Source organism: Protopterus annectens, chromosome 14.part0 (assembly GCF_019279795.1).
Source record: "Protopterus annectens isolate FY-2018-M chromosome 14.part0, PAN1.0, whole genome shotgun sequence".
Classification (NCBI taxonomy): domain Eukaryota; kingdom Metazoa; phylum Chordata; order Ceratodontiformes; family Protopteridae; genus Protopterus; species Protopterus annectens.
In genome coordinates this window covers 543,937,914-543,950,917 of record NC_056748.1, presented here as the reverse complement: position 1 = coordinate 543,950,917, position 13,004 = coordinate 543,937,914, and positions in this window count along the sequence as shown.

Sequence of the window (13,004 nt, the reverse complement as noted above, 5' to 3'; positions counted from 1 at the left end):
CAACTTTTATTTTAAATTTTATAGGACTAATACTGATAGACATTTGCTAAACAAAGCAATAGTTTAACAATGAAAACAGACTTAGCATTAACACTTCTCTGCCTTCAAAACTCACATTCACTGAAACAGCATTGAAACCCACATTAAAAAAATGCATCTGGCCAGTGGCAGGTAAAGTTTACCTTTGGGTTGTTTTCAAATCATAAACTCCTTGCACACATTTTTAGGACCATGCAAAAGTTCTTTGATTCATCTTCCTGATTGTATTAATTATAATATATAATGATAGAATTATATCCCTTGTATAATACAGCACCACTTGTTAGAGTGTGTTTTAAATTTATAGTTTTGAAAATTTTTCCAGTAAACAATGAAACAAAACATATGAACCAATAATGACTAACTGCCCAATTCAGAACATTTCAACCACAAAAGGTCACTCAAACTTCTGTCATTACAATCCACCAATATCAATCAATATGCACAATCTCTGCAGAAGTAAAAGTCAACTCAGTGATTCCACATTAAAGAGATATGAAACTAATGAAAAGGTTGTTGCTGGAAATTAACTTTATATTCCAGTGTTTCATCTACAAATTCAGTACCTGCTGCTCTTAAAGAATAAATTGCCCATGTTACATTAAAAAATGGTAAGCTGGTATATAGCAATAGGTAATGGGTGGCAAGCTGAAAACAGGTGCATAGTTACTAGGCATCTAATCCAAAGGAGGACATACTCAGGACTGCAGCACCCCACCTCCTTAAAATACAAATCTACATGTTGTGGGAGTAGAACCTACAACCCTCTACATCAAGATGCAAGTATGCTACCTGTTGTGCTACTAGCACTACTTTAAAATTCTATACCACAATAGTGATACCATTTGCTAAACAAAGCAGTTGCACATTTTAAGCAAACTTAGCATGAGCAACAGTAAACTTCTCTTCCATTGAGACTCATAATTGCTTGAAAATCTTCTTCTTCATCTTCTTTTGGCTGCTCCTGTTAGGGGACACCACAGCAGATCATCTGTTTCCATTTCTTCCTGTCCTCTGCATCTTGATCTGTCACACCAGCCACCTGCATGTCCTCTCTCACCACATCCATAAACCTTATCTTAGGCCTTCCTCCTTTCATCTTACCTGGCAGCTCCATTGTTAGAATCTTTATCCCAATATACCCAACATCCCTCCTCAGCACATGTCTAAACCAACGCAGTCTCGCCTCTCTGGCTTTGTCTCCAAACCGTCCAAAATGAGCTGACCCTCTAATATACTGATTCCTAAGGCTATCCATCCTCATAACACCCAGTGTAGATCTTAACATCTGTCTGATCTTGTCTGTCAACCTGTCCATCACCATTACAAATAAGAAAGGGCTCAGAGCTGATCCTTGATGTAATCCCACCTCCACCTTAAATGCATCTGCCACTCCTACTGCAGACCTCACCCCTGTCACACAGGTTCCTAATAGCATTTTGAATGTTGAAACGCCTAATTTAATTTAATCAGACTGAAATGTTCAAAATCTCAGAAGAGCAAACTGACAGAACATCGATTTCTTTCCCAGGGAAAGAAATCGGTGGGCCATCATTGGAGTTTGCTCTTTCCTCCACTGTGGTGCAGTCTCAGAGTTGGTATATTTAAGTATGGGGGTGTGGGGGCACAGTCCCCCATGTTGGGGAGTGTGGGGGGTGAAGCCTCCCAGTTCTGTCAGTGTTTAAAGTATTGAATTTTTTTTATTTGCACGGAACACCGATTTGTTTCCCTGGGAAAGAAATCGATGTTCCATCAGTTCGCTCTTTTGAGATTTCGAACATTTCAGTTAGATTAAATTGCATTTGGCATTTTCAGCATTTGATATGCTGATATAGACCCCGTCACACTACCCTCATGCATATCCTGGACCACTCTTACATACTTCTCTGCCACTCCCGAATTCCTCATACAATACCACAACTCCTCTCTAGGCACCCTATCATATACTTTCTCCAAGTCCACCAAGACACAATGCAACTCCTTCTGACCTTCTATATACTTCATCAACACTCTCAGAGCAATCATTGCATCTGTAGTGCACTTTCCTGGCATGAAACCATACTGCTGATCACTAATCATCACCTCCCTTCTCAACCTAGCTTCCACTACTCTTTCCCATAACTTCAAGCTGTGACTGATCAGCTTTATCCCTCTGTAATTACTACAGCTCTGCACATCACCCTTATTCTTAAAAAACAGTACCAAAACACTTCTCCACTCCTCAGGCATCCTCTCACTTTCCAAGATTTCATTAAACAATCTGGTTAAAAGCTCCACTGCCACCTCTCCTAAACATCTTCATGCTTCCACAGGTATGTCATCTGGAAAAACATGCTTTTCATTCTTTATCCTCTTCCTAGCTGTCCTTACGTCCTCCTTGCCAGTCAGTTGCACTTCCTGATTCACTGTCCCCACATCACCCGACTTTCTTTCTCTCTCATTCTCTTCATTCTCTTCATTCATCAGCCCCTCAAAGTACTCTTTCCATCTGCTCAACAATTCCTTGAAAATGCACTTGAAAATAAATTCCACCTGCTAACTCTAACTAGGGCATTTCACTCTTTCTCTCTGTCTCTCTCTCTCTCTCACACACACACACACACACACACACACACACACACACACACACACACACACACACACACACACACACACACACACACACCTCAACCTCAACCTCTTAGTGCAAGAAATCTGGACAAAGTCTAAAATAAATAGGGACAGATTGTAAGTATTGCTCTCATGAATTTAGAAAATTGCCTGAATAGCAGGAGTTGTATTAGTATGCATTTTTCTAAAGGATATGACATCTAAAACTCAAATGCCTGTTATTATTTAGCAACTTCAATCCCTTTTAGGAAGAATATGGGGCACAAATCTGGATATTCTGCGAAAACCTGGACAGCTGAGGTGCATGTTACCTCCCTCTTGAACATAAACACACACGCACACACACACACACACACACACACACACACACACACACACACACACACACACACACACACACACACACCATACCTCTCAATCTGCTAGGACAAGAAATCTGGACAAAGCCTATTATAATGTTAGGGATAAAGGCCCAAAACTAGGGACACATTTAGAAAGTTGCTAGAATGGCAGGATTTGTTAGAATGCATTTTCTAAAGGATATGAAATCTGAAGCTCAAATATATGTCATTATTTAGTAACTGTATTCCTTAGCTTATCCCAGTGATTTGTCAAAAATAAAAACAGCCTTTTTATGAGGAACAGACCACAATTTAAGGAAAAAATCTGGACATTCTGTGAAAATCTGGACAGTTGAGAGGTATGACACATATATACATCCCCCTACCTTCTTAGAGAGTGGATAGAACAACAAGGTTTGCATTAGTATTCATTTTTTGAGGATATTAAGTCTAAAACTCAAATGTTTGCCATTATTTTCTGACTTTGGCCTCAGTGATTTACCAGAAAAAAACACAATTTTATGCGAAATAAACTGAAAATATGAGGCAAAAATCTGGATAATTGTGAGGTATGACCCCCCCCCCCCCTACACATACTCCTACCTCCCTCTTACAAACACACACACACACACACACACACACACACACACACACACACACACACACACACACACACACACACACACACACACACACACACACACACACACACACACACACACACACACACACCTACCTACTTCTTACATACACACCCTACCTACTTACTTCTTACATCCACACACCCCCTACCTATTTCTTACACACACCTCTTAAACACTTAACACTCACAAGCACACACCTTCTTCTTACTTGTACCTTCATCTACAGTCCAAACATCTTCAGGAATTCAAATTCCATGAGGGCGCAGACGATGAAGACGTAAACCATAGGTCACAGAAGCATCTGTGCAACTGGACACAAAGGGTGTTCTTAAAGAAGAAAGCTCTTAAAAAAAAAAAAAATTTTAAATAAAAGAAAATTAATCTCCTGGCCAGCCGGTTCCAAGTGCACCCTCTTGAGGGTAGCCAGTGGCAGGGTTCCATATGAACCATGCCATTTTAAACAGGAGAGATTGCCTATAGGTACAATGATGCATAGAATGAACAATTCAGAGACATTCATGGAAGGAGCCCTCATTTGCATAATCATTGAGTTCAGAGGCCAGAATCAACATGATATCTATATCTGTCTCTCTCTCTCTCTCTATATATATATATATATATATATATATATATATATATATATATACCCAGTGCCTGCAGAGAGGCTCATCATTCTATGAAAAAAGAAAGAGATCTGGTGTGGAAAGTATATCCACCTATAGAATGCAATTTATCACGTGAAAAGTAGTGCTGCTTGCTGAACATATTTCCAACATTTTCCTTACATTTCCACGGCTGCGAATGTTAACAAATTGTTCTTTGTGGTAATATTGTCTGTAAGCAATTGATCAGTGACTATAAATATTTTAACATGGATAAATTACTCACTGGAAGTACAGAGGGGTTTTACACAAGTACTGTGGAGGTTAATAGAAGGTATACCCCAAATAATTGTGAAATACAGCATTTAAAGGTAGAGGGCTCAGCACTGCCATGTGATCTACTAGGAAACACACATATAGGTTGGGGGATGTTATAATGGTCAAGGTGTTTGCTTCAGAGACACAAGGTACATGATTTGACTATCACCTTTGAGTGAAATTGGCTAGGGTTAAAATGGCTGACAGCAGCAGCTAGCCTAGCACTTACAAAAAAACAATGTCTGATTTTAGCATTAATGTGGGGCATGCATAGCTTTTTGTAACATCACTTGGCACTGTACCAGTAACAATATACCACTACAGCGTCACCTTATGTTCTTATTGTGTCTCTGGGTGTCTATATCTATGTGGAGTTGGACCATAATGGAATTAATGCAAGAGTTACCTACGGAAGGGCATGTTGCAGGCTCTGTATTCCAATGTTGTCTAATGTGGGGGAAGCTGTACATTTGACTGTGGGAGTATGATTAACTCCATGGGTTAGCCTTCTGAGTGTTTGCTTGGGAGATGTTTCTGTGTCAGGTAGTAGGGGCAGGTTGTACAGCTCACTCTCATGTTCTAGCATTCCTAGTTTAGTGTACAGGATGTGTGCTACACTGTATGTAGTTTGCTTTGACAAGCAATCCGTACTAGCAAACTCACACAGTGTAGTCTTTTTGCACACAGCAACATGCTTGGCAAGGTAATGGCAAGGAAGAACAAGTTCTCCTAAACAGAGTATAAAGTACTGGTGCAGGCACAATGTCTCCATGGCTGATGGCTACTTGGGCAGGAGACTTCTGCCTAGCCTTATCATGTGCATGCTTGGCAGGATATTCTAGCAGATGATAATAATGTTGGTAACAAAGACTGTACCTATGAACAGGTCAGATGTACAGCCACTGCTATGATATGAGATATTGGAAATTGTGCTATCCTCCATGAACAAAAAGGTTGGGTAATGAAAGGTGCCATATCTATTGAACCATTGCTGATTGGGGAGAAGGAGCCTCTGGCCTCTCTGCAGGGGGATAAGAATGATTACATTCCCATGGTGGCATGTTAGATCTTGTTGCTGATCTGCAGCTTGCCCCTCATGTATCTTTTGTAGATGCCCCAGGTGTGTAGTGTATTCCATCTTTTTCAATATGCATGATTTGCTTTGAGCCATTTATTACTAAATATGACCATGACATTGTGTGCTTTCTCTACACTGACTACAAAAGAGATACAAGCCACAAGGGAAGGTTATATTGCCTACTTTTGCCACTATTTGCCATTCTGCAGTGGGTATGCCAAATAAGTGCTTAGTTACTTTTCTTGGGTCTTCTGCTTTGGTATTGCATAGGCCATAATAACTCTGACTACACCACTATGGTATTTCCACTTCTCATTGATGGAAAGAGGTCTGACTCTGTCAATAATAGTGATGAGCAGCTGGCATAGTCAGGGAGTAGTACAGCATCAGTGCAAAGAGTGTGCAGACAAGATCCATTATTCAGACCATGGGCACAGCCTCTGTGCCTGTGGATACCACCCAAGACATACACACATACCACACACAAAGGGCAGGTTAATGTGGACACATGCAGTAAGAATAGTGTGTCACTTCTTGTGACCCAGCCATTGATGTCTACCACAAACTGCATAGGCCGGAGTGGTGGATGACCACATTGGTGCAAATGTTGTTTCACATCAATAACATATGTACTGCCCTCCACAGAACTAGCTGTATCCATGGGTGCAACCCAATATATGTGCCGAGCCATTGTGGAGGCACAGGCTAGCATCATCTCAGCCTTTGTAGAAATTATACAGGTACTGCAGCATGTTCAGCATAACCTACAGGTGTGCAAGTCCTGCATTTTTGACTGAATCAGTTGTCTACCAGTGCAAATTGCCTATTGAGCAGAGCCTGAAACTGGTCAGTATTGATCAGTGCACTACCCTGTTAAACAAACATAAATAAATAAACAAAGTAGGTCCTCTTGAGTTCACATGTTGTGTGGCAGGTGTGACTGAACCAATCCATCTCTATCTATATGGAAGGCAGCTATCTTGGTCATGAAAGGTGAAAGTTACAGTGATGCAGCACCACCACTTCCACAGTAACATTGTATGTGGAGATGTGTACAGACAGGAGAGGGTGACACTGAGGTCATGGTCCTTGTGCCAGTGGCACATCTGGAAAGGTAGATCAGTCACGGTCATGCAGCACACCTACATTAGGCCAGGGCCATGTCACTACCTATAAAATTCATGATGGAAACAGTTCACATGGACAGAGGATGCACATGGATGCTTGCACATCTTCCATACATGCCCTGGACCTGTTCATTAGATTTTACCACAATGCAGCAATTGCTGCTGAGGTTGTGTACCAGTGTACCCTTACACAAAGCTTTACAGTAATCCTCCCAATACCCACGTCAGACGCATGCACACACACACACACACACACACACACACACACACACACACACACACACACACACACACACACACACACACGCTGCACTCTGAAGTTTTAATTGTGTACGCCATGCACACATATCTGTGGAAGACATTGTACACCTATGCCTCTTTCCCTACCTGTGCAAATGATGATAGCTGTATCCTGCTCTTTGTTCTTTGTTACCTTAGTAGCCTTGTCTGATGCAGTGTTGCCAGCCTATTAATGGGAAAGCACAGTCTGCTATTGGTTTGCACACATCACTTTTACTGTAGTTAGCTTTAATGTAGGCCAAAGCTATGTGCAATATGCTGTCTGTCAGTGTCAGATCATATTTCACCCACCTCTGTCTAGTATGTTCATCCGCTACTGCTGGATCCCCCACCAACTCCTCATATGGCTCATGCTCTACTGCCTGATCTGATTTAAGATTTGCTTTTGCTTAAGAAGACATGATGTTCCTTTCAGATTCCAGGTTAATAGGGTGCTGCCATTATTATCAGTGATTCTAGATAAGCTAGATTTTACATTATTTTTGGTGAATGGTTGAGAGGTTAATGGTACAAATACAGTGCTGACAGTGTTATTTAATTGACAAAATATTCTGTGTGGTCAGATAGGAAGAAAGACAGTATTAGCACAGAGATTAAAATTCCAGTCCCTCTTATTGCAAAAAAAAAAAAAAAGAAAAGAAAACACTGATAAATTAGAAAATTAGGAAATGGATGATACTAAAAGTTCATAGGTCAATACCAAGCGATTGGTTCACAATACTATTAGAAGTCTAGCCATTGGAAAGCCCACTACTTGCTCCCTGTATCAGGGAGGTCATGGGAACAAGGCCATGGGGTTGAATGTATGGATCCCAATACACTCATCAAGTTTGGTTTTAAAGAGAAATAGAAGCTGCTTTGTTCAATGAAGACTGGAAGTATATTCTGTATGTCAATATCTGTTGGAAGAGGTATCTATCATGTCAACAGGGTCTGTTAATATTGTGATGTAGGTTTTGGTTCCTATAGCAGGTATTTTGGTACATGGATTCTTGAAGTTATAAGAGTTTGAGCAGAACTAGGTCTTCCATAGACCTGTAGGTCAAGCAGAGTTCACCATACTAGAGCCTATAGGAGACTGAATAAAATGATAGGATTTATAATCATTCAATGTAATATAAGGAGCTTATACTGGAGATTTTCTTGTTCAGAAATAATTGTGCTTTTTAAGTTGAAAAATGTGTTTGGATGACTAAATGCCAAAGGGGACATTATATTCTTTTAAGGGCTTGCACAGTGAGGAATAAAGGGGAACAATAACTTCCTTGCCTGTGGACATTATGCCTTCAACAATTAGTCAGGTAAGTATCATAGGAGGTTACCAGGCTATGGACCAAAGGTCATTTCAAGTATAGTCCCACAATGTAACACCACAGATACTCTAGTCCATACCCAGGACTGTATTTAGTAAAGACTGCCCATATCCAAGAGGGTTGTGGACACTATCCCTCGTAAGAATATATAGTGCCCCATCCACTTGTCCAAGTTACTTTTGAACAGTGAAATAGAGGTGCTCTGCTTTACATGAATTGGCAGCCTACTCCAATGATACAGCAGTTGCTAGAAGACAAATCTGTCCCTCCAGCATGTCCTGTTCAAATTGCAGGCCATATTTAGGTCCCTGGAACAGGTAGCTGTAGTTCCATTTGATTTACAGATGTGCAGCAAATTCATTAAGCTTGGGTGAGAGATTGCTATGTAAGCCAAGCATAAGTCTCCCCTAAGAAGTCTATATGATACTGAGTATGGTGACAGGAACTTTAGTCAGGCTGTGTAAGGCATGTGCTGGAGTCCATTCATCTTCATAGCTGGAAACCTCTGATGTCTCTCCAATTGCTGCAGGTGCTTTGTATGGTACATGCCAAAAGGGGCTTTATGCTGAGTTATGGGCCTGATTAGGGATGAGTATAGAGGGGATATAACCTCCTTTGCTCTAGAGGCTATGCCTTTGCTATGTGCTACATAGAAAGCCATCCTTACTCCGCTAGACACATGGTGGTCAAAGTTAAGGTCACAGTCTACTTGTGATCCAAGATCCCATACCACTTTGTAGGTATATAGGGTATTGTTGTTAATTTGATAGTATGAAGGGGCATTGTTTTTACTGAAGGGAATGATGATGCATTTATTTGCATTCAGTTTGAGACCATGACAAAGACACCATGATTTCCTAACAAAGGCTGATACTTGATGTTCAAATGAGAGTTCATAGCCTATTAATGTGTCAGAGCTTTTAGGAGTAGGGTATACCTGTCAACACAAACCACGAATCCCCAAACACCAACTAATCCACAAAAAATCTGCTAGACCACTTAGTTTCTTTACACGGAAAGATTTTATTCAGATGAAGCCACTTCGTTAAATAAAAACGCTTTTCGTCCAACAGTATAGTTGGACTTCTTCAGACAAAGGAAAAATGTTCAAAACCATTCAAATCACATTTAAATAACCTTCCTCATGTCACATGGTTGACAAATAAAACATTTTAAAGTCATAAGTACTTAAAAATATTTAAACTATTAATATAAAACTTTACATTTTAAAACCGAACATATTATACTAGCAGCAGCCTATTATGTCTATATCTTACGAGCATGTTAATTACACAAAATGTATAAATATAAAAATAAGATATTTAAAAATAAAAAATAAAAATTAACAATAGATGAACAAGAAATCACACATTCACCCATCTTTAAAACTTAAGATGAACCAACTTTTTACTCATATTTACATGTTAATTTTAAAAGTGTTGTTAAACAATACACTTCATCTTTCCAAACTTTTCAGTTTCAGTAGACACATTATTGAACATTTTCATTTAAACCCGGGTCCATGTAGGCATTCAGCCTAATGTGCCACATTAGTTCCATTTTTTCCAATATTAGATTTAATGGACCACCCCTCATATCTTGATAAACCTGATCTATCACTTTGAATTTGAACTTATGAAAGGCATATATTAATACGTGCCTTGCTAAAGCATTTTCTTCCTTATGTTGGGTTATGCTTCTGAGATGTTCATAAACTCTGTCCCTCAGTCTCCAGTCCGTCTTACCTATATAAAAAGAGGGACAGGCTTGGCATTTAGCCACACACACTACTCCTTTAGAGTTACAATTATACTTATTTTACAATTTAATCTGAAACCATTAATATCATTCGTGATTCCCACTTCCATTGCAAAACAATATGGACAATTCCCACACTGCTTCATGCCCAAATTCCTCATTTTTGGGTTTGTTTGTTTCTGCAATACATTTTTGAAACTCAATCCTTTTCTCCATACTATTTTGGGCAACATTCCTACTCTTGAAATTAGGATATTGTCATCTTTCAATAGACCCCAATATTTTATTATTATTTCTCTAATCTTCTTGAAATCTAAAGAAAAAGTCAAGATACATGCCAAGTTGAATTCTAGTGCCTCTCGTTGTTGTGAATGTTTCATATATGTTTTAAATTTAGACATTCCTCCGTAAAACTTTCTTCTGTAGTGCTTTGGAGTTGGTAGAAGCATTAAATAATACATCTGATTTTTTACAAGTGACACACCTTTTTCACACTGAATCCACATCCTACCTGGAAGTACAACTTATTAAAAATGAACAACAAAAAAGATATGAAGCTAGAATATACAGGAAGCCTACTTATTCTAATAAATTCTTGCACAATTCAAGTGCACACCCATTCCATCAGAAACGGTCTGTAGTGAAAGGTCAAATAGTTTGAGCAGCACGGATGAGCACTACAGAAGAAAGTTTTACAGAGGAATGTTTAAATTTAAAACATATGTTCTTAAGTAGGGAATATCCTTTAGAATTAATAGAACAATTAATTCACAAAGTTTCATACAAAATGACTAATGGTTTATATAAACCATTACTAAAGAACTGTACAGATAGAGTTATTAGTCTTGGAGAACAAGAAACTAACATTAATCATATGAAACCTTCACAACAACTGGAGGCACCGGAATTCAACTTGGCATGTATCCCGACTTTTTATTTAGATTTCAAGAAGATTAGAGAAATAATAATAAAAAATTAGGGTCTATTGAAAGATGACAATATCCTAATTTCAAGAGTAGGAATGTTGCCCAATATAGTATGGAGAAAAGGATTGAGTTTCAAAAATTTATTGCAGAAACAAACAAACCCAAAAATGAGGGATTTGGGCATGAGGCAGTGTGGGAATTGTCCATATTGTTTTGCAATGGAAGTGGGAATCATGACTGATATTAATGGTTTCATATTAAATTGTAAAAATAAGTATAATTGTAACTCTAAAGGAGTGGTGCATGTGGCTAAATACCAAGCCTGTCCCTGTTTTTATATAGGTAAGATGGACCGGAGACTGAGGGACAGGGTTTATGAACATCTCAGAAGCATAACCCAACATAAGGAAGAAAATGCTTTAGCAAGGCATGTATTAATACACCCCGATCATAAGTTTAAATTCAAAGTCATAGATCAGGTTTATCAAGATATGAGGGGTGGTCCATTAAATCTAATATTGGAAAAAATTGGAACTAATGTGGCAAATTAGGTTGAATGCCTACATGGACCCAGGTTTAAATGAAAAATGTTCAGTAATGGGTTTATTGAAACTGAAATGTTTGGAAAGATGAAGTGTATTGTTTAACAACACTTTTAAAATTAACATGTAAATATGAATAAAAAGTTTGTTCATCTTAAGTTTTAAAGATGGGTGAATGGGTGATTTCTTGTTCATCATCTATTATTCATTTTTATTTTTTATTTTTTATTTTTAAATATCTTATTTTTATGTTTATACATTTTGTGTAATTAACATGCTCGTAAAATATAGACATAATAGGTTGCTGCTAATATAATATGTGTGATTTTAAAATGTAAAGTTTTATATTAATAGTTTAAATATTTTTAAGTACTTATCACGTTAAAATGTTTTATTTGTCAACCATGTGATATGAGGAAGGTTATTTAAATGTGATTTGAATGATTTTGAACATTTTTCTTTTGTCTGAAGAAGTCCAACGATACTGTTGGATGAAAAGCATTTTTATTTAACGAAGTGGCTTCATCTGAATAAAATCTTTCAGTGTAAAGAAACTAAGTGGTCTAGCAGATTTTTTGTGGATTAGTAAGGTATACCTGTTTCTGAAAGAGAACTGAGTTGTATTTCTTTGCTTTGAGCTTGAACCAATGGCTATGGATATAGCTATTAGTGTGATTTATGCTCTTTCACAGACTATGGGTATGAACAGTTGCGTTAAAGACAGTACTAAGTTTCTAGTCCTCTTCAGACTTTGTAAACTATAGATCCTTGATGTCAGTTTAGACATCAGAAAAGTATACGCAGAGGAGAAGGGGACATGACATGATGCCCTGTAGGATATTACTGGTGACAAATTATTTTGAAGGAAATGGGCCACTAACCTTCATTTTGGGTGTTTGATCTGTGACCCACTTAGCTATGTAGCAGGTTATTTAGGGATTTATGATTATGCTGGTGTGTCTTTAGATAATACCAGACTTTAGCACAGTACCAAAAGACTTATCTAGAGCCATTATTCAGTGCTTCAGTCCCCATCTAATAGAAATCTACCAGATTCATTCAACAGGACCTTTACCGTAGAAATACAAATGGACTAGGTTTCAATGATTTTTGTTACCAAGATCAATAGTTATAAGTTCCACTGTAATATGTGCTATGACTTTACAAGTAGTACTTGTGAGACTAATTGACCTATAGTCCTCAGAGTTAGAGGAAGGGTCTCTGTTATATAAGAGCCCCTGTGACTGTTCTCCAATCCTTGAGCATGTATCCAGTACACAGTCTGAGACTGAATAGGTTTAGAAAGGAATTGGTAAGGCTGTGTTTCTTGCTGAATTAGAGACATTGGGATACACTGTTAGGATCCACAGAGCTAGTGTTTTTGGTTTTGGAAAGAATACTTAATA